The following is a 27,823-nucleotide window of genomic DNA, read 5'->3' on the forward strand; positions in this document are numbered from 1 at the left end:
AAGAAATGCATTTCTGAAAAAACTGATCAAATTATTAATCTGAGTCTATATGAGAAATAGTCTCATTATTAGTAAGGTACACCAAAGTCATTAAAGGCAAATACTGGGGGCTGGTGGTACACAGTAGGTAAAACACATATGGCTCAAAGCACAAGGACTGGCATAAAGATCCCAGTTTGAGGCCCCAGAACCTCACCTGTTGTTAGTATGTTTCTAATTCTACTTCTAAAAACCTTTTCTGTTTCATTTGGTTTAAATACCCCCTGCTTAACACTGCATTCTATTTACATAACACTGTATTCTATTGACATAACCTCTGTTAACAAGCACCACCCTCCCTCCAGGGCATTGGTGGTTCAGTGGTAGAATTCTTGCCTGCTCTGCCCCCTCTCCTTGTCATACCCTGATTTTCACCAGTCACTTTTCTCTCCACCCTCTGTATGTCACATCTTGTTTACACCCTACTTGGAAAGTATATAAAGACAACATTGTTCGTTTTAGTGAGTTGTGAGTTGGTAGTTGTGTTAGTTTAGCTTAGCTTGGTATAGATTGCGCTGCATCCTGCATGAATAAAGAGATACTGCATACAGCTCAACCATGAGTCCCTTGTCATCTGTTACCCACCTGTGAAGCCAGCCCGTCGAAAACAACAACCTGAGTATGTGGGAGGTCACTTCACAAACAGTGAAGCAGGTCTGCAGGTGTCTTTCTCTCCCCCTTTCTGCTTCCTGTCCTCTTTAAGATTCTCTTGTCTTATCCAACAACAACAGCTATAACAATAACAACAACAACAACAACAACAAGGGCAATGAAATGTGAAAAACAGCTTCCAGGAGCAGTGGATTTGTAACAGATGACAAGGGACTCATGGTTGAGCTGTATGCAGTATCTCTTTATTCATGCAGGATGCAGCGCAATCTATACCAATGTGGCGCAAAATGCAAGGACCTGCTGAAGGATCCCAGTTCGAGCCCCCAGCTCCCTGCCTGTAGGGGAGTCGCTTCACAGGCAGTGAAGCAGATGTCCAGGTGTCTTTCCCCGTCTGTTCCCCTCCTCTGTTTCTCTTTGTCCTGTGTAACAATGACGACATCAATACTAATAACTACAACAACAATAAAAAAGGGCAACCAAAGGGAAAATATATATAAAAAATATATAAACAAATGGGAAAAGATACACTGAAATGCCCAGCAGCATATGGCTAGCGGGCCTCTCTAGGGGATACTGACACATATTATGAGGCCAGTCACTGCAATGAAGATGTAACTGGGGCAATGCAGGGCCATCCCGCTGTACTGTGGTGAACTGTGGCACCCAGGCTACTACAGACCCGCACGGATGGGGGACACTGAACTGCACCCTGGGCCAGCATGGACGGGCACCACAGTATCACGCGCATCTGCATGAACAGGGATTGCTGCCAGGTGGCTTCTTGCTGATACAAGGGGAGAAGTTCTGCTCATCCAACAGGGTTCCCAGGGCCTGGGAGTTCCTGGTAATGCCATGGAATCCCAACCAGGGGACTCGCCCATCAGCAAGGACACCTGTGAACAAGACACTGAGCTCTGGGAGGAGCAGAGGAGGAGGTTCCTGTCTGCTCAGTAGAGGCTTGGAGAGAATGGAGGACAGCTAAATATGGGGCCTGGGGCAGGTCCACTTCCTACTGAGGCTCAGTAGGACAGACAGGAGGGGACAGCAAACTCCTATTTAATACATCAGGGGATTCTCCTACATCATCATGGGAATATTTGTTTATAGATGAGTTGATACACGCATCCTGGTTTTCCTACCTGAGACCCAAGACTTCTAAAATGGAACCCAAATATAGTCCCTTACAAAGGCTTTCGGCAAGAACGCTCTATTCCTTGATGGAACAGAGCCTTTGTGCAATCTTACAATAGTGACTCCAGAACACAGACAGTCAGAAAAGGAGTCTCATCCCGAGAAGGACTGTCAGGCTCAGCTGTATTGTTAATTACAGATAGACATGCCCTGGTGTAGACTCTGATTTTCTGTGACTGATGACAATAGATGGTCTATTTTATTTTTGCGGGGGCAGGGCAAATGGAGATGATTAAACAAGTTAATTTAATGCAACTTCATCCTTCATCATCTGTTAAGGCAAGATTCAAGTACAGTTTCCTCAGGTTTCAGTGAAGTAAGAATATTATTGACAACCACAACAAGAACAAAAAAGCTGAACTATATGTTAATAAAGTAAGAGTCATCTTAGTAAACGGTATGTTATACGATTTTCATTCTTGGTGTAAGATCTTTTTTCTCAAGATAGAGACAGAAAAACAGAGGGGCGAAGAGACAGACAAATAGACAGACAGAGAGACAGAGAGAGAGATGGTGCCAAAGCTTTTTTCAACATGGAGGGTCTAGGCTTGAGGCTTTGTCATACAAAAGCAAGGTAGTGCTTTATCTAAGAGAGCCTTTTGCCCTTCCACTGATGCAAAAGCTTATCAAATCTTTTTTTTTTCTCTGTAGTAGGAATATTAGAAGCATAACATGGAATCATGGGGGAATATGAAGCTGTTGAATTAAAAACAAATAGTCCTGACAATCAACATCCAGTCAATATGTGAGAAGTAAGTCAGTGGAGTGAGGTCAGAGCCACATTCTAGCTGAGTCAAGGCCACTTCAGCCCAGGCTGTGCTCAGTCCATTTCACCCCCCCAATACTCTCTGTGCATGGGAGTTCCCCACTACAAGTATGGATTGACAGGCCTGGCAGTGCATCTGCTCCCAGGGTGGCCAGGATACTGGACACACACTGGGGTGGGGAAGGCCTCTTCCCAGGCCCTAAAGGTCCTGCTCTAATGACAGAACAATGCACCTACAGAGAAGCCCATGGAGGACAGGATCTGGGCATCTGGAATAAAAGCCACCTCTAGCCTGTGGACAACATGAGACCCAGGGAGTCATTTAATCTGGGAATCAAAGTCAGCACATAGCATCCAATGCCCATGTTCAAGCAGATAATTGTAGGGCCTGTAAATTATCTCTTAAATATCCATGTCACCCCTGGCAGAAAAAGGGTTGGCCACACTGACCTAGAGCAATTCCCAAAATAAAATACCTTTCTAGAAATGACTTGGGATGAGAATTGGGTCCCTGCCTGTAACCTTCCCTGAACCCCCGCACCCCCCACATGCGAATGGTCCTGTGTCATGATCCTGCTTCAGAAAGGGAGACATCCCAGAGGAGGCACTTTGGGAAGGCTGGGGCTCACCTCTCCCCTGCTGGATCCTTCTCTACTGCCTGGCCTTGCAGACCTGCTGCCCTGGGGTCTCTGAAGTCATCTGCTCCAGATGGAAGGGCTCCTTGAGGGTGGGAAAAGACCATGAAATGGTGAGTCCAGATACAGTACCTGAGGGGATTCTGAATGATCCTTTTACATTTACCATTTTTTTCTAGGTTACCTCAGTAAATCATAAGGGACAGGGACCTGTGAAAACACCATTTGTAAGGATGACAATTAACTGAGGGAAACTGTTATTTGTTTATGCTGAGGAACTTTTTATTTTTCCCCCAAGGGCTGTTGCTGGGGCTTGGTGCCTGCACTATGAATCCATTGTTCCTAGAGGCCATTTTTCCCATTGTTGTAGTTGTTATAGTTGCTGTTGTTGGATAGGACATAGAGAAATCGAGAGAGGAGGGGAAGACAGAGGGGAAGAGAAAGAAAGACAGACACCTGCAGACCTGCTTCACTGCCTGTGAAGCGTGGCCCCTGCAGGTGGGGAGCCTGCAACTAGAACCTGGATCCTTAACCTGGTCCTTACACTTCTTACCATGTGCGCTTAAACTGCTGTGCTACCTCTTGGCCCCCAGGAATGATGTTTTGCAAGACTGTAGTCATCTGATGGGTTCACATTCATATCTCCCTAAACTACGTGTAGAAACTCTCACCCTGAGCCATATGCTATCTCCCTTGAACACAGGGCTTTGGGCCTCTCCCCTGCTTTTAGAAAATTTCTTTGATTCTTGTAGGAATTTCCAGTTAGTAAACATCACTCCCTTTTTTAAAAAAAAATATGTATCATTGGATAGAGACAGAGATAAATTGAGAGAGGAGGGGATACAGAGAAGGAGAGAGCCAGAGACATTTGCAGGCCTGCTTCACTACTCCAGAAGCTTCAACAGGGGCTTGAACCTGTGTGCTTGTGCACTGTAATGTGTGTGCTTTTTCAGGACATGGCCACCTGGCCCTCAAACTCACTTCCTTACAAGGAGTATGATGACTGACATCAGGAAGAGCCTGATCAACATTATGGAATTTAATAAGCAACATTATTTCTATATTTAGGCTGTAGAGCCACTAAGAATTCCTTTTGCTTCCTATGCCTTTACAGTTTCCCATAAACATAAATATCTGTAGTTTCCCTAGTAAACCAACTGCACAGCATGCAGGTGGTATACCCATTAGAGTACAAATGTTATCAAGAGCAAGGACCTGGGTTCCGTTCCCTGCTTCCACCTGCTCTGGAGAAGCTTCATGGGCTATGACGCGGTGCTATAGGTGTCTGACTCTCTTCCTCTCCACCCTCTCCAGACAGGAATGCCACTCTTGTTTTTGCTGCACAGACCTGCAGTGCAAGAAACTGGGAAGAAATAAGTTCAACTCCACAAAGTACTGATGTCCATATTTCCTTTTTTTTATCTGTGGGCCTCCTGTGCATGATTACACTGTGCCAGATGACCCGTGTTTTCTTTTGTTTTTCCCTTTTAATGTTCAGAAGAGAACGAGAGAGAATAACAAAGACTAAAGCTTCATGCTTGAGCCATTGGCTTTACAGACAAGTAGATGAAAAGGTTTTAAATGTAAAAGTCACGACCACATGGAAAATCAAGATGGAGGTCTTAGGAGAAAGTAACCACGAAGCTGTTCCTGGGCCAGCCTAGAACCAGTGACTTCTTGTCTCTGCTGGTGGCTCTCCTGGATCTTTGCAAGTAGGCAGACACCCACAGGCTAAGCAGAGGCACTGAGTGCTTGATCCTGAAGCTCCTTTCAAACTTGGAGAGACAGAGAGAAGCACTCTGTCATTCTCCCCTCTGCTCTTAGCCCAACCCATGAGCTTCTGCAGCTCTGTCCTCATCTGGCAGCTCAGCAAGGGTGGGGAGAGGGGCCTGAGCACTGTGTGTGCTGACTGACCCTGGAAACACCACACCACAGGCAGGAAGGTCCTGCCCTCAGAGCTGAGGCTCCAGTGTGGCTGCACTCTTCACTTCTGGGTTCACAAATGCCATTCAGAGAATGCTGAGCGTTCCTTTCCTGTTGCTGAATTTCTGATATTTATACTTTGTTACACTTAATGTATATACTACATTACTAAACCTCATACATTAGTAGAAATGATGAACTTTTAAATTCGGGCCTTCTAAATTATTTCAGGCCTTCACAGATAAGAACACATGATTGAAAAAAAGATTTCAATAGCTTTTTCATAAAAGAATGAAATAAATAAATTTATTTAGAGTTTCTTTCAAGTATTTATTTAGGATGAGAGGAATAGATCACCAGGTAGCCTACTTCAAAGCTCCATTTGTTGATTGATGAGAGAGACAAGAGATAGAATGACACATGACACAAGCGTATGCAGTGCCACAGACCAGACCTGAGATTTATGTTGCTGAGTTGTTTCTACCCAGTGCCAAAAACCATTGTGTAGCTGTCACTTACCTCTTTACTTATCCACCAAGCATAATCCTATTTATCCCAAAGGATACAACATCATCTTTACTTTCCTAGGGGATACTTCATTGAGTATATGTCCCATAACTTTTTTTTCCCCTCCTCCAGGGTTATTGCTGGGCTCGGTGCCTGCACGATGAATCCACCGCTCCTGGAGGCCATTTTTTCCCCCTTTTGTTGCCCTTGTTGTAGCTTCGTTGTGGTTATTATTATTTCCCTTGTTGACGCAATTCGTTGTTGGATAGGAAAGAGAGAAATGGAGAGAGGAGGGGAAGACAGAGAAGGGGAGAGAAAGATAGACACCTGCAGACCTGCTTCACCGCCTGTGAAGCGACTCCCCTGCAGGTGGGGAGCCGGGGGCTCGAACTGGGATCCTTGCGCCAGTTCCTGCGCTTTGCGCCACATGCGCTTAACCCACTGCGCCACCGCCCGACCCCCGTCCCTTAACATTTTTATCCAGTCATCTGTCAAAGGGCATTTGGGTTGCTTCCAAATGGGGGCTATATAGGTCCTAAACTGGAGAAATGTGGGCTGTGGTTTTTCTAGTTGTTCAGGAAGCTTGATGGACGCCTGTCTTTTATTTACCACTAGACACACAACCACCTCAACATTATGCCTCTGTCAGGCATCATTCACAGTTTTGGATGAGACCTTGGTTTGCAAGACTATATGTTTCAGACATGTCCATGCAGCTTCCAGGGGAAGTTTCCAACACTGTCCAGGTCCCGGACCCCTAGGTGCTAATGACCGTCCACCACAAGTGGCTACTAATGAATTCTTATCTGCATCTTCAGATTGGCCTACATATTTAAGTTATTTTCCTGAGGAAATGAAATAGTGTCCTATAGTAAGAACTAAAAAAAAAAAAAAAGAAAAGAAAAGAAAAGAAAAAAGGCCCAATTCTCATGCAACCAACTTTTGAATGGGGAAGACAGAAATTCAACAGAAGAGACTACCAATCACAATGTGATTCTAGACTCCTGGAAATATTACCCAGAAAAAAACAAAGAGGGAAGTGAGGGATTAAAGGTGAAAAATGAAACCTGACTGACACTGTGGAGAGGACAAACAAGGAAGGCTCCTTGGAAGAGCTCATTTGAAAGGAGACTTATTTGAATTTAATTTCTTTTTTTTTTCAGAGCTCTGCTCAGATCTGGCTTATGGTGGTAGCAGGGTTTGAACCTGGGACCCTGAAGCTTCTGACATAAATGTCATTTGCATAGCCATTATGCTCTCTCCCTGGCTCTTGATTTATTTTAATCACTGCAGGGAATAATCCTGGCCCTGCCATCTGCACAGTGCCACTGAATGGCCCTAATGCCCAACTGTATAATATTTAAAATAATTTTTTAGAGAGAGAGAGAGAGAGAGCAGTTGGAGAAAGAGAGACAGAATCATCACAGCACCTGTCACCACCCATGACGAGACTGAGGCCATGTATGGTGCTGATGCTCAAATGCAGGGATTCAAACATGGGAGGCATGCACTCTAAGAGATGAGCTATCTCCAGTTACCAAAATGTAAACACACTTTGAATTCATCTAAAATGCCACTGTGAATAACTGCAGGAACGATATAAATTGAGGGGGAAAATTACACTTCTCACTGATATTTTTAGCTAAAATTGGTGTTACGTCCTGGACCCAGACATGAACATGTTTATGTCCACAGTGTCAGTGAGACAAGCCCCACTCCTTCATTTAGACATGGTTCAAGTAAGTCACATCAGGTTCTGTTTTTAAAGGAAAAATGGAAAGACTGTAAGTTACAGAACAGCCTGACATGTGCTTCCAAAGAACATGAGCTGCTCAGAAGGGTCCCCAGAACAACAATCCACACACTGTTACTGTGGTGCCGATCTCCACATCTCAGCTTCCTCACCAGCCTGGCCACCACCACAGGCAATGCTCTGTCTTAATCTTATCTTCATATTCACTGAGCATGCTCTTACCAAACCAGATGTGTGTGGGCACTCACAGGACTAACTGACCCTACTTCTCTAAGTTGATGTCAATGTCCCTGAAGCCCCGAGGCTGTCCCTCCAAATAAATGTGCAGCACAGGGAGTTTCACCTGTAGCTATTCAGCACTGAGCTCGGCCCCCCAGAGGAAGTCCATCCTGTGACAGAACAGAATCTCTGGGGTCTAAAAACTCCTCAGATGGTGCCCACCTGCAGCCAGGCTTCATCTCTGCACACTGATGTGCTAAGAACGCTGTGCTCTGCACTAATCTCTGCTCCCTCACCTCAATAATAGTAACTCTGAGCTTCCTTCAGAAGTACGTTTAAATTCTAATATGCAGTTCATTCTGACGGAAGAGAATTTCTAACAGCTGCTGGGAAAATGCAAGTGCATCTGCGTGTATCTTGGATGCTGAATCCCAGGCCCCAGACTGTTCAGTTATTTCCCTAACGTGTTCAGTCCTGGCTATGCTGTGTCATGTTCATAGGTAAGGCCTGTAGGACTCCAACATCAGAAGCTAACTCAGTAGGAATCAAAAGGTTTGGGCTCTGTGTGTGCGTATGTGTGTGTCTTCATCCACACATCACTACCCCTGGCATGTGTGATGAGAGGGCTCAGGGCAAAAGCCATGGCTCAGGTGCTAGCTCCTCTGGTAGAGAGCACATGATACCATAGTAGAGGACCTGGGTTCAAGTCCCTGGTTCCCTCTTGAAGGGGTAAGAACTCAGGAGCAGGTGACCAGTGTTGCATGCGATCATCTTCTCTCTTTATTTTGAATAGAGAGAGAAATTGAAAGTGGAAAGAGAGATTATAGAAAGGGAGAGACACCTGCTGCTCTGCTTAACTGCTCTGTGAAGCCTCCTTTCCCCCCGGGTGAGGACTGGAGGCTTAAACCTGGGTCCTTGTACATTATCTTAGCTGAGCTCTATAGTGTGTGACACTGTTTCCCCCATCCATCTGGGTGCTCCATCAAAAAAAAAATTGGAAAAAGAAGATAAAGAACGGCCTCTAGGAATGGTGGAGTTGGGCAGGTGTGTAGTCCCAGCCCTGGAGGGACAAAATGAAGCACAGAGTAAAGGCCGTCTCACACTAAACATTTCCGTGAACTTTCAAAGGTTCAGTGTTCACCTCACTGTTGCCTTCCTTCTAGCTTTTGCTGTTTGTCTGTTTTCCTTTTGCCATCATCTTAATGGGCGCCTCCAGGTTTATGGGAGAGTTGACATAAGGGCACAATCCCAATCACTGTCTCTGTAACCTATGGAGACACCCGGTCTCCTGCCCTCAGTAAGCAGAAGCGCCTTTGAAGAAGCTTCTGGAAGCTCCAGGTGGGAAGCAGTGACGTCAAGGTCATAGGCATGTGGCTGAGGTCTCAGACCCACATCACTGAGTGCACCCCTTCTTACCATCCAGCAGGACGGGATCCCCCTGTGCACTGTGACTCCTGGTGGACTTGGGGTGTGGTCTCCAACCCGGGTCCCGGTGCCTTCTCTCAGAGCAGAAGTGCAGACCCATGTGGAAACATGAAATCAGGCAGGAGCAGGAGTGGGAGCAGGAGCAGGAGGCAGAGGCTCAGGGCATAGAGAGAGCAGGGGTGAGTCTTTCCTGGATGAGTCATGGTGTTGAGGGAGAGAAGGCACAACCCAGAAATGGGAGTGGTTACAGCTGTAGGTGGGGCCTTTGGCTTTAAAAGTGGTGAACCTTGTGGGGCTTGCTCTCTTTCTGGGGAATACCATGTGATCAAGGAGAAAGTGAGTTCATTCCTCTCCCTCTCCCTCTCTTGTACACTAACATGTTTCGTTTTCTCTACAGTTTAGTTTACTTGGATAATCATGCTCTCTTTTTAATTCATTGTTGAGATTGGCGTGAGGCACTTTCAGAATGGGGGAAGATGCCCCCCCACATTATCTCTTTAACAATTGTGTGGGATGGAGGGGCTGTGAGTCAGTGTTGGGATCCCCAATAAGGGCCCAGCAGTGTCACTTCACTCAGGTGACCTGGACTGTGTCCTCCTGACCACCATCACAGGGAAGACTGAGGGGCTGCTGCAAGCAGGGGCAGGTCTTGTGTCAAAGCTCAGCAGCTCCCCCAAGAGCTCCTGTGAAGGGGAGACCCAGGTCCCCAACCAGCACTGGCCCAAGTCAAGGGCCAGGAAGACACCAAGGTCATGACCTCAGAGGTTACAGGGGCCTTTGATTTTTTTTCTCAGCTGCTCACTCCCTGCTCAGCTCTGCCTGATTCTGGTGCTGAAACAGGATTTGGGATCTCAGAGCCCCAGGCTTTCAAGTCATTTGCACAACAATTCTGCTGACTGGCCAACCCATTACAGGGACATTGGCAATGCAGATTGGGATCACAGTGAGACTACCAGCTCACACATCAACATACCTTTAAGATCTGGGGTCTGGGAAAGTGTGGGCAAAGGGAGCCCTGAGAAGTGACACTGCTGTTGGGAATGCAAACTGGTGCAGCCCCTTTGGAAAGCTGCAGGGAGAGTCCTCAAACAAACAAAAAGGGCAGTGCCTTAAGATCCAGCAATACCATCCCTAGGCTTCTATCCAAAGACATGGAAGCACTGGTTCTCAAAGATATCTGAGCCCAGGGGCCAGGTGGTATTGCAGCAGCTTAACTGCACATGGCAGCACAAGGATCCTGGCTTGAGCCCCAGGCCCCCTGCTCCACACATGCAGGGAGGGGTCGCTTCTCTGGGGGTGAAGCTGGTCTGCTGGTGTCTGTCTTTCTCTCTCCACTCTCTCTTACCCCTCCTCTCTCAATTTCTCTTTGTCCTTTCCAACAACAGCAATGCAACAATGGCATCAAAGTTGGAAAAATGTCCTCCAGGAGCAGTGGATTTGTAGTGCAGGCACCCAGCCCCACAGAAAACCCTGGAGGCAAACACATAAAAAAAAAAAGGTATCTGAGCCCCATGTTCTCAGCTGCACTGCTTACAGTAGCCAAACAGGAAAGCAAATAGCCAATAACAGATCACTGAATAAGAAGTTATGGGAATAGGTATTAATCATTCTTGAAAGTTCTGTAGAATTAAATGAATCTTTTTTTACTGGAAACAATGAATAGTGTTGTTTCCAGTCATTAATGTAGGAACACAAGCAGAATGACTTCTGGTCCACTGGGTTATCAAGCAAACTTACCAACATTGATCACGGATGTTTAATAGTGAAATCTGGCCTAATAGTGAAAATATCTAATAGTGAGACCTGGTATCAAGTGCTTTTTTCTTTTTTTCTTCAATTTTTAAAATTTATGTTTATTTTATATTTGCCCTTTTTATTTATTTTTCCCTTTTTATTGCCCTTGTTCTAGTTGTTGTTGTTATTGATGTTGTCATTGTTGGATAAGATAGAAATGGAGAGAGGAGTGGAAGACAGAGAGTGGCAGAGAAAGATACACACCTGCAGACCTGCTTCAAAGCTTGTGAAGGGACTCCCCTGCAGGTGGGGAACCCGGCAGGCGGGGGTGGTCAAAGCAGGATCCTTACGCAGGTCCTCATGCTTCATGCCACCTGTACTTAACCCACTACACTATACCACCCAAGTCCCATCCACTGCTTTTTTTCCCAGTCCTCTTTTATGATTAAAGTCACGAATAACTCCAAATAAACAGTGTGACACGTAACTTTTTAGTATATTCTTGTGAGAGTTTGCTTCCTGCCTTGCTGTTCATTACTCAATTTCTCTCTGGTAGGACACAAATGGGCAGAGAGGTAGAGAAATAACTGCATTTGTATGTATAGATAGAGACATGTAGAAATAGGGAACGTTAAAGCCATACTATGTCGTTATTTATCTACTAGGAAAACATATTTCAGAAACTTTATCTCTTGTACTTCTGATACATTTTTGAAGTAGAATTTTAGATACTTCTGCTTTATTCTAAGGAATCTGAGGATCAACAGAATTGCTGTGACTTGAACTGCAGCTCTTTCCCATCTACATTTTTTCCCTCTTTATTTTCATGGAGGTTAAGGGAGCCTTCCTGTGGTTATCAAAGAAAGAACATGCAGAGAAAAAGTCAATCAACTGTGAGAGATGGTTAGGTGTTCTCTTCAAAAGAACACGAATAGAACAACTGTTTAGTACAAACATTCTTTTTATAAATTGTTATCTGTGACCACCTGTGGCCAGTAGTTTTGTATTCTTTAGGTCAGCTCCCTGCAGTGCCTTCCAATCCTCCAGCAGAGACCCTCATACTCCCTTCCTCCTTTCCTCCTTTAGACAATGGAGAGATTGTGAGCTCTGAAGCCCAGCCCAGGGGTGGGGAGTCAGTTCTGCTTCAGATATAAAAGATGGGAGAAGGCTGAGGGGGACATGCTGCTGCCTGAAGGCCACTGTTGGTGGCACGCCCTTTTGCAAAAGAATAAATAAATGCCTTGCTTCAATTCCTATTTTTTGCCTTGACAACTATTTTTAATTGGACATCATTTCCAACTAGGAACCCAGGGATGCTGATGGCTCACCCCACTCCTGCCACCTAACAACATCCCATTTTTTCTCTCTCTGAATTTAAAGTCGACTGAGAAATTGAGAGGAAGGGGAGAGACAGAGATGTGGAGATAAAGAGACCCCCACCGACCTGCCTCACCTCTCCTCCCCATGCAGGTGGGGAACCACCAGGGCTCCAACCCTGGTCCTTGTGCAGGGAAGTCTGGGGACTCCAGCAGGTTCCTCACAGCCCAGCAGCCCAGCACAGGTGTTCAGATCATTTTTCCAGGAAGGGGTTGGAGCAGTGCAAGAAATGGAAGGGGATACACCCATGACACAAACACAAGGGGGGGGGGAAAGGCAGAGCTCCAGGACCCTTCTGTCTCTGTGGCCACCTCACCAGGACAGGGAACTTGGCGCCTCAGCCACGTAAACCTGGTGCCATGCCCAGTGAACCGTCTTTTACCTCTCTCTAGCCCCTGGGAAGGAAGCTCCCAGGAACAGATCCTGGGAACAGACTGCAGACACCCTGCCCAAAGTAACAACTATTCCAGACCAAGGGGCAGTGCAATGAGAGCAAGGTCAGCCCAGGAGGGGCCCTGCTGTGTTATGTTGCCGCCTTGTGGTCACAGAGCAGAATGCACCTTACAGCCAACCAAAGGGCTCCCATATTTCTCCCAAATTTCTCTTCACTTTCTTTACCAGACACAGATCCAGGGAGAAAAACATACAGAGAAACACCAGAACACTGTCAGCTCAAGCTCAAGGGGCGCAGGGGAACTGAAACTGGGCTCTTAAAGCCACAGGTATGACAGGCTTCAGCAGAACTCCTAAGCACAAGTTTTTCTTATTTCATTTTACTTTATTTTATTTAAAGAACTCACAAAGTTTTATACCACATTCAAATATGGGTCACACAAGGTATGTTTCTTCTTCTCCTTCTTCTTCTTTTTAACCAGGACACTGATCAGCTCTGGACTATGGTAGTCTTAGGGATTGAAAATGGGACCTTGGAACCTCAGGCATGAAAGTATTTTTGCATAACCACTATGCTATATACCCCCACTCTCTTTTATTTTAAATAGTTGTATTTTATTGTATTATTATATTTAGTTATGGGGAGAAAGATGTCAATGCTCTCCCAGTCGAAGGGCTTCTTTTAAAAAATATTTTTATTTTCCATTACTTTCTTAAATATCTCTTTACTAATGAGAGATAGATATAAAGACAGAAAGATGATAACTAGGCAGTCACTTCTGCCCAAGCCCTACTTATTTATTTACTACTTTATCACATTTTATTTTATTGTTATATTTAGTAATGAAAGCTAGAGAAATGGAATGATACAAAAAGTGTGAGAATGGGCAGGGTTAAATAACATAATGCTGATGGAAAGAGACTCATACTGGAAGCTCTAGGGTTCCTGCCTCACCATGATGCAGAGATGAGAAAGGCTCTGGTAAAAAAATTAAATACTTAATAAATAAGTATGTGTGTGTGTGTGTGTGTGTGTGTGTGTGTATCAGAGTGAACGCACAGCACTGCTCAGCTCAGACTTATGCTGGAGAGCTGGGGATTCAACCTGAAGCCTTGAAACCTGAAGCATGAAAGCTTTCTATGTAAACTTTAAGTTAGCTCCCCACCCTCCAAGTTTAGATGTTATTAACTGGCAAATATCCTGAACACAATATTAAGAAGAAAAAAAAGTAAAATCGATTATAGTGGTAACGCCATTATGTTAAGAAAAGACATCTGGGAAGTCAGCGGTAGCACAGTGGGTTAAACACACATGGCACAAAGCACAACTACCAGCATAAGGATCCTGGTCCAATCCCCTAACTCCCCATCTGCAGGGGGGGTCACTTCACAGGCAGTGAAGCAGGTTAACAGTTGTCTATCTTTTTATCCCCCTCTCTGCCATCCCCTCCTCTATGCATTTCTCTATCTCCTATCCAACAACAATAACAACAACAGGGAAAATAGTTTTTTTTTTAATTTTTTATTTAAGAAAGGATTAGTGAACAAAAGCATAAGGTAGGAGGGGTACAACTCCACACAATTCCCACCACCCAATCCCCATAACCCACCCCCTCCCATGATAGCCTTCCCATTCTCTAGCCCTCTGGGAGCATGGACCCAGGGTCATTGAGGGTTGCAGAAGGTAGAGGGTCTGGCTTCTGTAATTGCTTCCCCGCTGAACATGGGCGTTGACTGGTCAGTCCATACTCCCAGTCTGCCTCTCTCTTTCCCTAGTAAGGTGTGTCTCTGGGGAAGCTGAGCTCCAGGACACATTGGTGGGGTCTTCAATCCAGGGAAGCCTATCCAGCATCCTGGTGGCATCTGGAACCTGGTGATTGAAAAGAGAGTTAACATACAAAGCCAAACAATTTGTTGAGCAATCATGGATCCCAAGCTTGGAATAGTGGAGAGGAAGTGTTAGGGAGGTACTCACTGCAAACTCTAGTGTAATCCTGCTTTCAGGTATATATTTTGCAGTAGTTTATGGATACGTGTGCACATACGCTCTCTCTCACAGAAACTGGTGTATGTCTAGGTTATGGGACTTTGTTAGAAAGTGAACTACCTGAGATGAAATTAGAGTGTATTATTAAAGGAAAGGTCTCACCCGAGTAATGAAGCTGAACGGTTGTCATTCCACACGTGAAGTCTCTGGATACACTCTGAGGTGAAGCATGTTGAGATGGCAATCTTTGCTTTGGTTAGGTTGTGATCGGCGGATGCAATATTATTTGGTTTGGATTGGGAGATGCATACGGGAAAGTGAGCCCTATCCAAGGGTGCCAGGACTGGGGGAAGTAGGGGCTCTCTAGTGAAGATGTGAGGTTCCTGCTGTCTTAGGGTTCAAAAAGACAATCAATAGTTAATATTATCATCACATTATTTGTTAATTGGGTTAACTTTGAAAAGTCCCTTTGTTATGGTTTGCTGTACAGTACCCAGTATCTTGTATATAGCTGTGCTATTGGAAGCTTCTAATCTACTTGGTCTAGGCTTTTGAGAGAGTCCGCATATCAAATACGTAGCCTATCTATTAAAAAGATTCAGTTTGTCTTTTGAGAACCTTTGAGACATACAATTGATTTCCCCCTTTCATATTAATTAACTACTGATTTATATGTCTACATTTTGCTAGGAGTGTACATAAACACCATTCCCATCACCAAAGGACCGTGACCCATCCCTCCCGCCCACTCCCACCCCCCACTGGCCCAGGAAGCTACATGTCTACCCCTCACCACTGGGTTTTTACTTTGGTGCCCTACTTACAATTTGATCAGGTCCTGCTTTTAGTTTCCCTTTCAGATCTTCTAAGTCAACTTCTGTTGATGAGTGGGATCATCCCATACTCATCTTTATCTTTCTGACTTAGTTCACTTAACATAATTCCTTCTAGCTCTGTCCAAGATGGGTCAGAGAAGGTGGGTTCATTGTTCTTGATAGCTGCATAGTATTCCATTGTGTATATATACCACAGCTTTCTCAGCCACTCATCTGGTGTTGGGCACCTGGGTTGCTTCCAGGTTTTAGCTATTATGAATTGTGCTGCTATGAACATAGGAGTACACACCTCTTTTTGGTTGGGTGTTATGGAGTCCTTGGGGTATAACCCCAGGAGTCTGTATCCAGAGACTTCACGTGTGGAATGACAACCCTTCAGCTTCATTACTCGGGTGAGACCTTTCCTTTAATAATACACTCTAATTTCATCTCAGGTAGTTCACTTTCTAACAAAGTCCCATAACCTAGATATACACCAGTTTCTGTGAGAGAGAGCGTATGTGCACACGTATCCATAAACTACTGCAAAATATATACCTGAAAGCAGGATTACACTAGAGTTTGCAGTGAGTACCTCCCTAACACTTCCTCTCCACTATTCCAAGCTTGGGATCCATGATTGCTCAACAAATTGTTTGGTTTCATATGTTAACTCTCTTTTCAATCACCAGGTTCCAGATGCCACCAGGATGCTGCCTAGGCTTCCCTGGATTGAAGACCCCACCAATATGTCCTGGAGCTCAGCTTCCCCAGAGACACACCCTACTAGGGAAAGTGAGAGGCAGACTGGGGGTATGGACCGACCAGTCAACGCCCATGTTCAGCTGGGAAGCAACTATAGAAGCCAGACCTTCTACCTTCTGCAACCCTCAATGACCCTGGGTCCATGCTCCCAGAGGGATAGAGAATGGGAAAGCTACCATGGGAGGGAGTGGGTTATGGGGATTGGGTGGTGGGAATTGTGTGGAGTTATACCCCTCCTACCTTATACTTTTGTTCACTAATCCTTTCTTAAATAAAAAATTTAAAAAATAAAAATAAATAAATAAATAAATTAATTAAAATAAATTAAAAAGAAAAAAAAGAAAAGAAAAACAAATATTGAATTAACAAAATAAGCACTAAAGTGCAGAGCTTACCCTGCAGTCCTTAGAGCCTGGCTTCTGGTAATTGAAATATGGGAATAGGAGAAGGTGATTCCAGGGTTTAGAAGAAGCCTTTTCAACTATAACTGACTTCTAGAGAAAGTATTCTGTAAAACTTTGGAGGATTGAGTTAATGGGATGACAGAAAGGCAAAAAGATAACTCAAGGGAAGGTTAGAATGTCCCCAGTAGTCACAAGCAAGGTCCCATCAGTGTAAATCAATCTGAGAAAGTCCAGAAAGAGCTTTGAAGAATAGACTCTGTGGGGTTGTAGGCCTCAAAAATATTTTTATTCTATCTCTTTGAGTAAAACACAAGAAACCCGTGATTTTATGATTTAGTTTTCATGGATGCAGGACTACCGACCAGTTTAGAGAAACAAATACATTAACTGGGTATTTTGAAAGTAGGCACTGGTGATCTGTTTATATATCCTCTGTGCAGCTCTACTTGCAGGCCAGTATCTGAAGAGAGAAAATCATGCAGGCAAAGAGCTGCAAGGAGGTGGCAGGTGCCGGCACTGGTAGTGACAGAGAACCATTAGCTGTAGGAGATTTGATTTCACTTTGATTAAAGCCCCCTCATGGCTACCTCTACAGAGTATTATTTAATTTAGTTTTTGTTTGCTTGCTTGCTTTTTTGTTGTTTTTGTTTCAAACAGCACTGATCAGCCATGGCTTATTGGGAATTAAACTTAGGGCTTCATGTATCTTGGGACTGAATGTTTGGAGCTTTAATGCTAGTACCATCTCCCCAGCCCAACACACTCTCTATTCTTGTGAAATTACCTTCTGAATATTTCTGAATGAATCCTGTTATGGCTGGCTTTTATACCACAGCCTCTGTTCAGGTGCTTAAAATATCTATGTTCAACATCTTCTCACACCATCCAGTTCCATGCTGTGCTACCTCTGCAACTGCTGCCTGTGACTTCTGAAGGATAGTTCTTGCCCAACTGCCCAAATCCACCTCAGTCCTCAACCATCAAGCTCAGTGTTCCTGTGGCCAAAAAGAAACCTGCTGACAGCAGCTTCTCTCCTCATGAACTAAACTTTCTACTTTTCACAACACCTCAGTCAGTGCCCATCTGCCACACAGCTGAGCAGCTTCTTCCCCTAGCAGACTGAGGTCCTGCATTCCTGGGGTCACCTCTAGAAAAATGCCAGTCCCCGCAGGTTCCAGCAGGTCCACTAAACTCAATGGTCACAGGCAGAAATACTTAGGAGACAGCATTTCAAATGCATGAATGAGCACCACAACATCTGCAAACTGGACACAGCCAGGTAGGCTCTCCAGGGCAGGGAGAAGCCTGTCTGCCTGCCTTGTCTGCAGCATCTACTCTGGGCTCCCTTCTCACCAGTGCTGAGCTGGCCTGGCTGAAGCTTCACTTCTGTCCGAGGCCCTGCTGGACACGGTCACTTCCCTGCTGCTGGACAACTCTGCCCCAGACAGCCTCCCACTGGATCCTAAAATATCCAGGATTAACACCCATGGGAGGAGAGGCAGGAGCCCAGCAATGCCCAGGGGGACTAATGGCTACATGCCTCTGAAGCCTCAGTCGCCATACCTTGTACGGGAACATTTCTGAACCAGAAACTAACTAGGACAGAACTGTCTGTGGGATCAAAAGTTGTTGGCCTGTTGGTCTCTGTGTCCAGAAACAAGGATGAGCTATCACAGTTGACCTACTAGGAGAAAATGGACTGAACTGATTTCGGCAAGAGTGGCAAGAAAAAGCAGAGAAGATCCTGGAAGACTGACCTAAAAGGAAGACTCAAATTGTTTACAGTGATGCTGTATCTGTGTTGATGGATGGATTGGGGATGTTTTTAGATTTCTCTAATGTCTCAGACAATCCAGGAAGTGATGCAGTCAGTGTCTGGATTAGGCATGGAGTCTACTATGATAGTGGGAGGTGGTAGAATTGGGATTCCCATTAGAAAGAAATTCCATTTCATCCCACAGTGTCTTAGCATCCCTACCTGCCTCAGAGCCAGGTTATGCTGAAAGAAGACAGGAATGTTTTTGACCAGTATTTTTTTAAATTTCTATTTATTTATTTAAAAAACGAGATGTTAACAAAACCATAGGATAGGAGGGGTACAACTCCACACAATTCCCAACACCAGATCTCTATATCCCATTCCCTCCCCTTAAGGAAGACAGGAATGTTTTTTACTATTATTTTTAAATTTCTTAGGAGACATTTTATCCATACCATTCTAATACTCTCCCATCAATAATTATATATTGAAAAAAGTGTATTGGCTTGCTTTGTAGTATAACCAGACTAAAATGTCTAATTAAATAATTTATTATTATGACTTTTTTTTACCACCGGGGTTATTGCTGGGGCTCTTGGCTGCACAATGACTCCACTGCTCTCCACAGTCATTTTTTCCCTTTTCTAATTTGCTGCGCCAGAGAGATACAGAGATGGGGAGAGAAGGATAAAGGCAGACATCAGCAGCACTGCTCACCCACTTGGGAGGTTTCGGGGTGTCTCTCTCTTTCTCAGGCAGGGTGTCCTCCAGGGGAAAGGTAACGGGCTGGTTCTTTCTCGCTCACGACAGGGGTGACACGAAGTAAAAGACACCAGGGGACTCTTAGCGTGAATCTAGAATCTGAGTCCTTAGAGTCCCAGAATCCTAGAGTCCGTTTATTAGCAAAACTGACATGAGTTAAATAGAAAAGCAATGGAGGTAATTATTGTTGCAATATGACAGAAATTACAGGTTTCTTAACAGTCAGCATGCCCCTAAGGTAGGGGGTTGGTATGACAGGAATTGATGAGATAAAGACAGTTATTTTCCATAACACAAGCAACTTAATTATCCAAAGGTATTTGAGAGAAGCATAGGGGTTAAACCCGTAGGGTGAGACAGAGAGAAGATGGATATCAAAAGGCCATATAGTTTGGCATTTCTCTTGTCTGGGGTCTGAGGTGTGTGATGAAGTGTGTGATAAGATGTGTTCTTCTATGATCAGAAGGTGACTTTGAATGAGTGAATCTGAGGCCATGTGGCCTGTAGTTAATGGAGGGAAGTCCTGGGGTATCTGTGGGCCTGAGAGTCAAGAAGGAAAGAACCAAGTCTGAGTTTCCCCCCTTATGCTCACCTCGGTTGAGAGAGATTTACCAAGAGGTTATCTTCTCAGACCTCCATCCAAAGATGGGGGTGGTTCTCCCTAAGCTCTATCAGGCTCACACATGTTCCCAACAGGGAGGTGTTCTACACTCCCTCCCTCCACCCAGGATTAGGGTCCAGGGACTTAAAGCCAGGTAGTGCCTGGGCTCCAGGTGCACCACTGCTAGGCCCCTGGTGATTCTTGCAACAAATACTGTCCATTCAAAAGGCTGAAGCCTGACAGACAGTATGAGACAAGACTCAGTGCCCTCTGCTTTCTGTCTTTGCTCATAGAGGTGTCCTTGGAGGTAGGACTGTATGTAAAGGGGCAGGGCGTTCTTTCTACAGGCATTCTGCCTGTGAAAGATGAATAACACAATATATCTGGATTCCACCTTCGAATTCTTAAATTCTGTTAAAAGTAGCAAAGGCAAAACTCAGACATCAGCCCATGCACAAGTATTTCCATGGTGAGGTACATCATTCGCCTCCTGGACGTAAGACTGGTTGGGCTTTCTTCCTTCTCTCCTTCTATAATGCTCTCAACTAGAAAGTGGGCCTGGTGGCCTCCTGGCTCTCCACCTCCTCTCAGCACACAGAGTGGCCACTTGAGCTCATCATTACACACACTGCTATGTCACAGGTCTATTTGCTGGGAGAGGGTGGGTTATCCCCGGCCCTTGTACAATCTGTCATCAGACACCATCCATAACAGTTTCTTGGTGGCAGTGGACCAGAACAGTGACATCATCACCACCATCAATGATATGGAAACTTAGCTGCAAGCACTCCATCATATACCACACGCCCATGGTCCCAACTTGGCCAAATCTACTCCTCCTCAGTGCCTTGAGCTCACCCCTGAATCTGTGATGGCCTCTGGGGAAAGGGCCGCCCCAAACTGCTCCTGTACAGTAGCTACTATCCAGGAGATCCCCTTCTTCCCTGAGAACATAGTGGTGGAGGACATAAGCTGTTTCATCCTGGTTCTAGAGAAGTTGAAGGCCACCAGTACATCCTTAACCTTCTATCAGGCCCTGTAGACTTGTCTACCTTCAAACTTGGGGGAACATCATATCAGATGTCCAACAGTTTAGGATTGATATCTAAGGCAGTACCTGAAAGACTGTTTCCAGCAAGCTATCTGACTATTTCTCATACATAACTGTAAAAACCAGAGCCACAGGGAAGCCAGTGCTCCTGAACATTTACTGTCTTATTTTTTTTATATTTACTTATTCCCTTTTGTTGCCCTTCTTTTATTGTTGTAGTTACTATTGTTGTTGTTGTTGATGTCCTTGTTGTTGGACAGGACAGAAAGAAATGGAGAGAGAAGAAGACAGAGGGGAAAGACAAAGACAGACACCTGCAGACCTACTTCACCAATTGTGAAGTGACTCCCCTGTCACTTCAAGATGGGCAGCCAGGGGCTTGAACCAGGATTCTTATGCCAGTCCTTGTACTTCCTGCCACGTGTGCTTAACCTGCTGAGCTACAGCCCAACTCCAGACTCCTGGATATTTACTGTCCTAACTTGTTATAGGTACCTGGGCATGAAAACATGTGCTCTCATCGGGGTGAGCCACCACCCAGCACCCCTGTGGAGATTCTCTGGAGTTGGCTGTCAGGAGCTGACCAGCCCCTGGGGCTCAATCTTGAAACTTGAGGCCAGAAAAGGCTGCCTCCTGCTGGATCCTTTCCGTCTTTCTCATCTGCAGAATCTCCTTTGCAGACAACTATGTAAAGAAAAATGCATGTTCCAATCTTGGCCCCAAATGTATGAGACAAAGTTATTACTCAATGGCTATATGAATGACATATTAAGATGTAAGAGAGCACTTACTGGTGTTTCCCTAGGCTGTAGGGTAAAAAGCTGTGCATTTAATCACTTCATTATGGGGCTGGTGGTAGTGCACCCAGATAAGCACACACAGTACATGGTCAAGGTCCTTCCAGGTCCTGCTCATCCCTGCAGCAAGGAGGCTTCACAAGTGGAGAAGCATGTCTGTAGGTCTCTCTCTCTCTATACATATACATATACATATACATATACATATACATATACATATACATATACATATACATATACATATACATATACATATACATATACATATACATATACATATACATATACATATACATATACATATACATATACATATACATATACATATACATATACATATACATATCCTTCCTTTCTCTTCTGAATTTCTTTCTGTCCTATCCAAAAAAAAAATAGGGAATTAGTAAAAAAAAAAAAAAAAAGGTAAAAAAATGGCAACCAGCCGCAGTGGATTCCTGTGCCTGCAATAAGCCCCAGCGGTTATAACCCTGGACACAAGGAAGAGAACTGACCCCAAATGTCCTAAGGAAACTCAAACTATTATTGTGGTAGTTAATGCTGGACACATAAAAAGTGTGGTGTAGGGAGTCAGGTGAGAGCACAGTGGGTTCAGCTCATGTGGCACAAAGCGCAAAGACTGGCTAAGGATCCCAGTTCAAGCCCCAGCTCCTCACTGCTGGAGACACTTCACAGGCGGTGAAACAGGTCTGCAGGTGTCTATCTTTCTTCTCCCCTCTTTGTCTTCCTCTCCTCTATACATTCTCTCTGTCCTAACAACAACATCATTAACAACAATAATAATAACTACAACAACAATAAAAAACAAGGGCAAAACAAGAGAAAACAAATAAATATTAAAAAAACCAAAAAAGTGCTGTGTAAATTTAGATCCACACGCATCTCTAAAGTATGCAATGGGATAATTCCAAAGTTCTGAAAAGCATAATCCATAGAAAAAATCATTTTACAAAATATTGTGGACTGCCTTCATCTGACAGTTAATATCAATCTACATGTATGTTGAATTTCTGATTCTTATTCAACATTATGCACTGTTATAAGTTGATCATTCACAATTAAATTATGTGAATGGATCTGTTAGAAGAATCTCCTTTCTAAGTAAGTACTTGAAGAAAAAAACTGAGTGAGTTTTGTTCATTTTGCTTCCCTGTGTAGGTGATGAGTGCCCTCAAGAGGCTGAATTCCAAAACTGCAGCTAAAGCCAATCTGCCTGAACCTTTTAGAGGTGAAGTGCCAATGAGTCTCTGACAGACAAGGGAAGTGAATGACATCACGGCCACCTGACTGTACTTTACCAGTGTGCCAGCAGCATGAGGGAAATCTTGTACATGTGATCCATTGCTTCCCTAATCTTTTAATTGTTCCTTATGGCAAAGACAAACATCTGTCTCACTTTCCCTGGACTGAGTGAGGAAAAGCATTGTTCAACCATCACATCATAAGTAAGAATGTCATATTTTCCTTCAAACAGTTTATATTAAGGGAAGGTAAGAAAGAAAGAAAAGTCTGAGGAACCACTCAGCCTGGTCAAGCACTCAGATGATGCAGCAGGACAGTGAGAACAGGCTTCTCCCCACCTATCTCTCCACACAAGCAGACACAGACACAAGCACACTATCTGGTGCTCAACACCCTGTTTTTTTTTCTGAACAGTGATTCTCTCACTGATGTTAATCTGGATGTTTCTTGTCTGTGATCAGATGGAGTGCATCCTACAGAGCTGTTTAAGACAAGAAGTAATAGAAGGCTGGGATGCACCTAGCTCAGAGCACTAGTTACAACATGCTGGGTTCCAGACACGGGTCCACCCTAAAGAGGAAGAGCTTCACAAGCAGTTGAAGCAGGGCTGCAGATGTCTCTCCTCTCTCCCTCCATCTCCGTCACTCTACTTTTTCTATCTCTGTCCAGTGAACTATGAATAAAATAATAAAAAAAGAAAGTGAAAGACTTTCATGTGTGAGGATCTGGGGTCCTTTCAGAGGTTCAATCCCATTGCCAAAGGCAAGATCTGAGCATTGCACTTATCTTTCTCATTAAGATAAATTAATTAATTAATAAAAGAGAAAACATACAAAGAAGCTAAGGCATCTATTCTAGGCTACATCAAGTCCTCCAATGGTTCCTTGAATGTGGGACTTTTACACTAGAGTTGAAGGACATCAAAGAATGTCCACAACTCATTTGCCAATGGATTCATTCTTTCAAAAATGGTTTTATGAGGATAACATTGCCTTTGTGTGTGTGTGTGTGTGTATACACACACACACACACACACACACGCTACTGGAAATAGTGTGTCTCTGACAGCATCCATGTGAATATCCTACAGTGATATTTACTCTGTTTAGAATTATATAATTAGATGACCACTGCATGAAATAGGGGCTAGGCTTATAGAATCTCTATTATTTCCAATAAAAGCCTGGAAGTCTATAGTCATCTCAAAAGGAAAAGATTAAAATACTCAAAAGCTGTAGGTGTAACTGGCTTTAAAGGGGCACTCTGTCAGCTGTCAGTTATGATGATGACCTTTGACCACTGATATCACAGGCCAGGTCCCTGGCTACAGTGGAATCTTCAGTCTTGGAGACTGAGCTAAACAGTGTACACAGTGCTGTGCCCAGCTCTCACTTTCGTGTCAAGGAGTGAAGAGTAGAGGATGTCTGCATCTACCAGAAAGTCTTTGAGGCTTTCAGCGTGTCTGCGCTGGCTGCCCTGCTTATGGTACAGTCTGTTCACATGCCTTGTGTGACCAGCAGAGGAGGAGGAGGGTGGTCCCAGGAGGTGCTCTGTGTGATTCCCACTGACAGAATCTCAGCTTCAGCCCTAGTCATCAACAGTTACTTGTGCTCATGAGATTCCCTTCTGCTGATGACAGAGAGCAGGCTTGACCCCTAGGCATCAGAGTCTTGTGGGCTTACTCAGGGCACAGCCAAGGAATAGCTTAGTACTTCCTTGAGTTGAGAAACATTTGAATGTTTGGTTTATTCTCAGCTGATCATGGGATTCCTGCCCCCCTCCACCCCAAAGTGATGACTGACTTAAGATTAGAGTCAGTTTTCCAGAATCCTGTTATCTAAGTGTGTATGTTAACCTGAGGCCACAATGGAATGACTTCTTCACACTCTTGGATCGATGCTATCTGACCCCTATAGGTCACACATAGATCTGTTTAAAATTATTTTTATGAGAGAGGAAGAGTGAATAAAAAAGAGAAGAAAAGAGGAAAGAAAGAGGTAGAATAATGGGTAGGGAAAGAAGCAGAGTCACAAAGGCTAAAACCGCAGATGATACTGTGGTTGATTATGCTCTGACATCGCTGTAGACACTGTGCTTCCTTCAGGCCTTGGCCCTGTGTCCCTGAGTTGGTTCTTTAAAACATTTCTCATCCTCTCTCCTTTGACCTCTTAGTGTCCCCTTACATTTTTTTATCCTTATATTGGGGGTCAGTGTTAATTCACTACAGTGTGATTTGTTACACAGCGTGTCTGCAGAATACTCTCACCCCCACTCAGGTCCTCTCCCAGCACCAAGCACCAGGGCCCCAATACCCTCACTCCCCCTCACTCACTTTAGTGTCTCTTTTCTACCAGGTCCTGAGACTCTGCTACTTTCTTGTCCCCTGACACTGAAGTGACAGTCCCTGTGCCCTCTCCTTGAAGCAGCCCTCCATTACCACCAGCCCTGAGTGACCTCAACTATCACAGGAGCTCTGTCGAGCTCAAGACTCCTGAATTTGGCTACTGAGCCCTTCTGTGGGACTGAGACTCCTCTGTAATGCTCTGTGAGGGCTGACATCAGAATGAGCCCATGTCCTGCCTGCCAGAGACAAACTGCCATGTGGGTCTGCTGTGTTGCAGCTCTTCTATGGAGGAGGGCAGTCTGGAAGAGAACATCCTAGTGTTGCCTTATGGCCATATCCAGTTCATGGGCACTGGCAAATTCCAGAAGGGTCGGAAGTGGCAGAAAAGGCAGCTGATCCTATATTCCAACGTGCTGCTCATCTCCAACACAAAGTATGTACCTCCCTCCAAGGAGTTGGTATAATGCACCAAAGTCAAAGACTCTGGGGTGGAGGTGTGGGGGGAGGAAAAGGATGACAGAGGACCTAGTGGGGGGGTTGTATTGTTATGTGAAAAAATCTCAGGGTAAACTGAGAAATGTTATGCATGCACAAACTATTGTAGTTATTGTCAACTGTAAAACATTAATTCTCCAATAAAAAAATTAAAGAAAGAAACACACCCACCATCTCCTCAGGAGAAACCCAGCTACTCCCAGATCGCTGGGATGCAAGCTAACAGCGCTGTGCTCTATTCCCTCTCCAGGTACAAGAGTCACTTCCGAATCAAGTACTTGGCACCCCTGATGGACATGTGGGTGGAACCCAACATGAGGAAAGCCGCAAGAGCCCGCACATCACTGGTCTTAGGCTGGGATGACCGCAGCTTCGTGGTCTCTTTTCAGTAAGACTGCAGCCAGGCCCTGCCTGTCTCCTCATGACTCTTAAGGGGAGCACAGCTCCATCTGGGGGTCTATTAGCCACAGGTGCTCTGACCCCCACAAGGACAGCTCTGTGCTCTCCATTGGCTCCCACTGGCTCTGATACAGGCAAACACATGTAGCTGCTAACCCCTTGGCAGGTGGGGGCCAGGGGCTTGAACCCGGGTCCTTGTGCATGGTAGCATGTGCAGTTAACCACCAGCACCACCAAAGGGCCCTAAACCCAATTTCTCCTCCATTTAGAAGATTTCCTTGCCAACCCAGCAAACTGTCAAAGAGCAGGGCCCCTCAGCACCGTGACCAGGACAGGACTCCTGGATCACACAGTCCCACCAATAACAATCAATGATGCTGTTTACACTGGCTAACACTCATAATATGTTTGTGTGAATGTGCATTTTAACTGTTTTTCTCCCCTTCTCTTGGATTTCAGATCAGTTGAGAAGATGGAGCAATGGTATAACGAGCTTTCTGAGTATGCCCTTATTTCATGTATTTCAAATTTTCAAGTTCTCAGAATGCAGAGTCCAAGCAGTCAATGCCCCTCCCTCTTGTTCCCCTTCTCTTCATGCTGTGATGGGAGCTAACATCACCCTGCACCATGTATTAAATGGCCCTGACTTAAGGGCAGGTTTCTCCATGGGCTGGTTCTCAAAGCAAATGAACCTGCCAGAGCTACAGCCCAGGGAGGTTCTGGCCTGGACTCTGGATGGGGTGTTCAGCCCTGGTCTCAGAGACCTGACACCACAGACATGTTTTCTGGGATCTGTCTCATTCTCCAGAAATACATTTGCATACTGTTATTCTCATTAAGTCTTGCACATATCTTTAAAAACTTAATATCTTGAAAAAGCATTGAAAAATGCTGAAATGATTAGCCAAAACACAAGTTCATTTGATAATAGTCTAACAGCTCATTTCTCCTTCTCTCTTTTGGGTCACTGTGGAATCTATTAGCAAAATTTATACCGCCATTCTGGACTACCTGGATATCAACCAAAAGGAGGCAGAACACACCTGTGTGAGTGTTTCTAAGACTAGAACTTACATTTCAAGTTCCTGCTTTACACAGAAAGTGGTCTAGAGATGATGGAAGAATTCAGCACATACCACCCGGAAGGATGTATTTTCCTATTTACACACACTTCTCTATAGACACAAAAAAGGGAGCTTAGACTGAATGCAACCCTATCTTGCATATAGAGTGGTCTGCATTGCTCCCTGTGGATGTTTTCTTCCTGGAATGGGTGACTCTACTAATTAAAGAAAAAATAACAACCTCACTTTTCTTTATGCTACTGGACCAAAAGCAAGCTAGGAGGGACCAGGCAGTGGTGTACCCAGTAGAGTGCACATTACCATGCAAGAGGACCTGGGTTCAAGTCCCTGAGACCTACTTGTGGCAGGGGAGCTTCATGAGTGGTGAGGCAGTACTTCAGGTCTCTCTCTCTTTCTTTGCCCCTTTCTCCCCCGTTTCCCCGCTATCAAAGAAAACGAAAAAGAAGAGAATGACAGCCAGGAGCTCTGCGTATCATTTGGTTTCTGGAATTGCAGTACAATAGCTAAGACATTTACTATGGAGAACTAAGACATTCTCTTAACCACATTTTCAGCAGTGACTGAATAATGGTTAATAGGCTTATCCAAGTATAGGGGTAGAGTTCCATGCTCACCCCACTCCAAATCCCTGTGTCTCCCATAAGAGATAACTTCATAGTTCTCACAAACCTTGAGGTACATTGGAACTTCCATTTGGGGGCAGGGCCTGGAGCTGATTATGCTTA

The 27,823-nt window shown here is 44.7% G+C and overlaps 1 long non-coding RNA gene across 1 annotated transcript in view; it reads right to left on the minus strand.

Annotated features, from left to right (window-relative positions):
- Positions 1 to 3,267: 3,267 nt before the first annotated feature.
- The window catches only part of LOC132536194 (uncharacterized), a 33,778-nt gene continuing 9,222 nt past the window's right edge, over positions 3,268 to 27,823 (minus strand). Inside the window, exons 2-3 of the long non-coding RNA XR_009547857.1 lie at positions 4,459 to 4,591; positions 3,268 to 3,328 (exon numbers count right to left, since the gene is read on the minus strand). This is a non-coding gene — a long non-coding RNA (uncharacterized LOC132536194). The remainder of the gene's footprint in view (positions 3,329 to 4,458; positions 4,592 to 27,823) is intronic.

Source organism: Erinaceus europaeus (assembly GCF_950295315.1).
Source record: "Erinaceus europaeus chromosome 6 unlocalized genomic scaffold, mEriEur2.1 SUPER_6_unloc_39, whole genome shotgun sequence".
Classification (NCBI taxonomy): Eukaryota; Metazoa; Chordata; class Mammalia; order Eulipotyphla; family Erinaceidae; genus Erinaceus; species Erinaceus europaeus.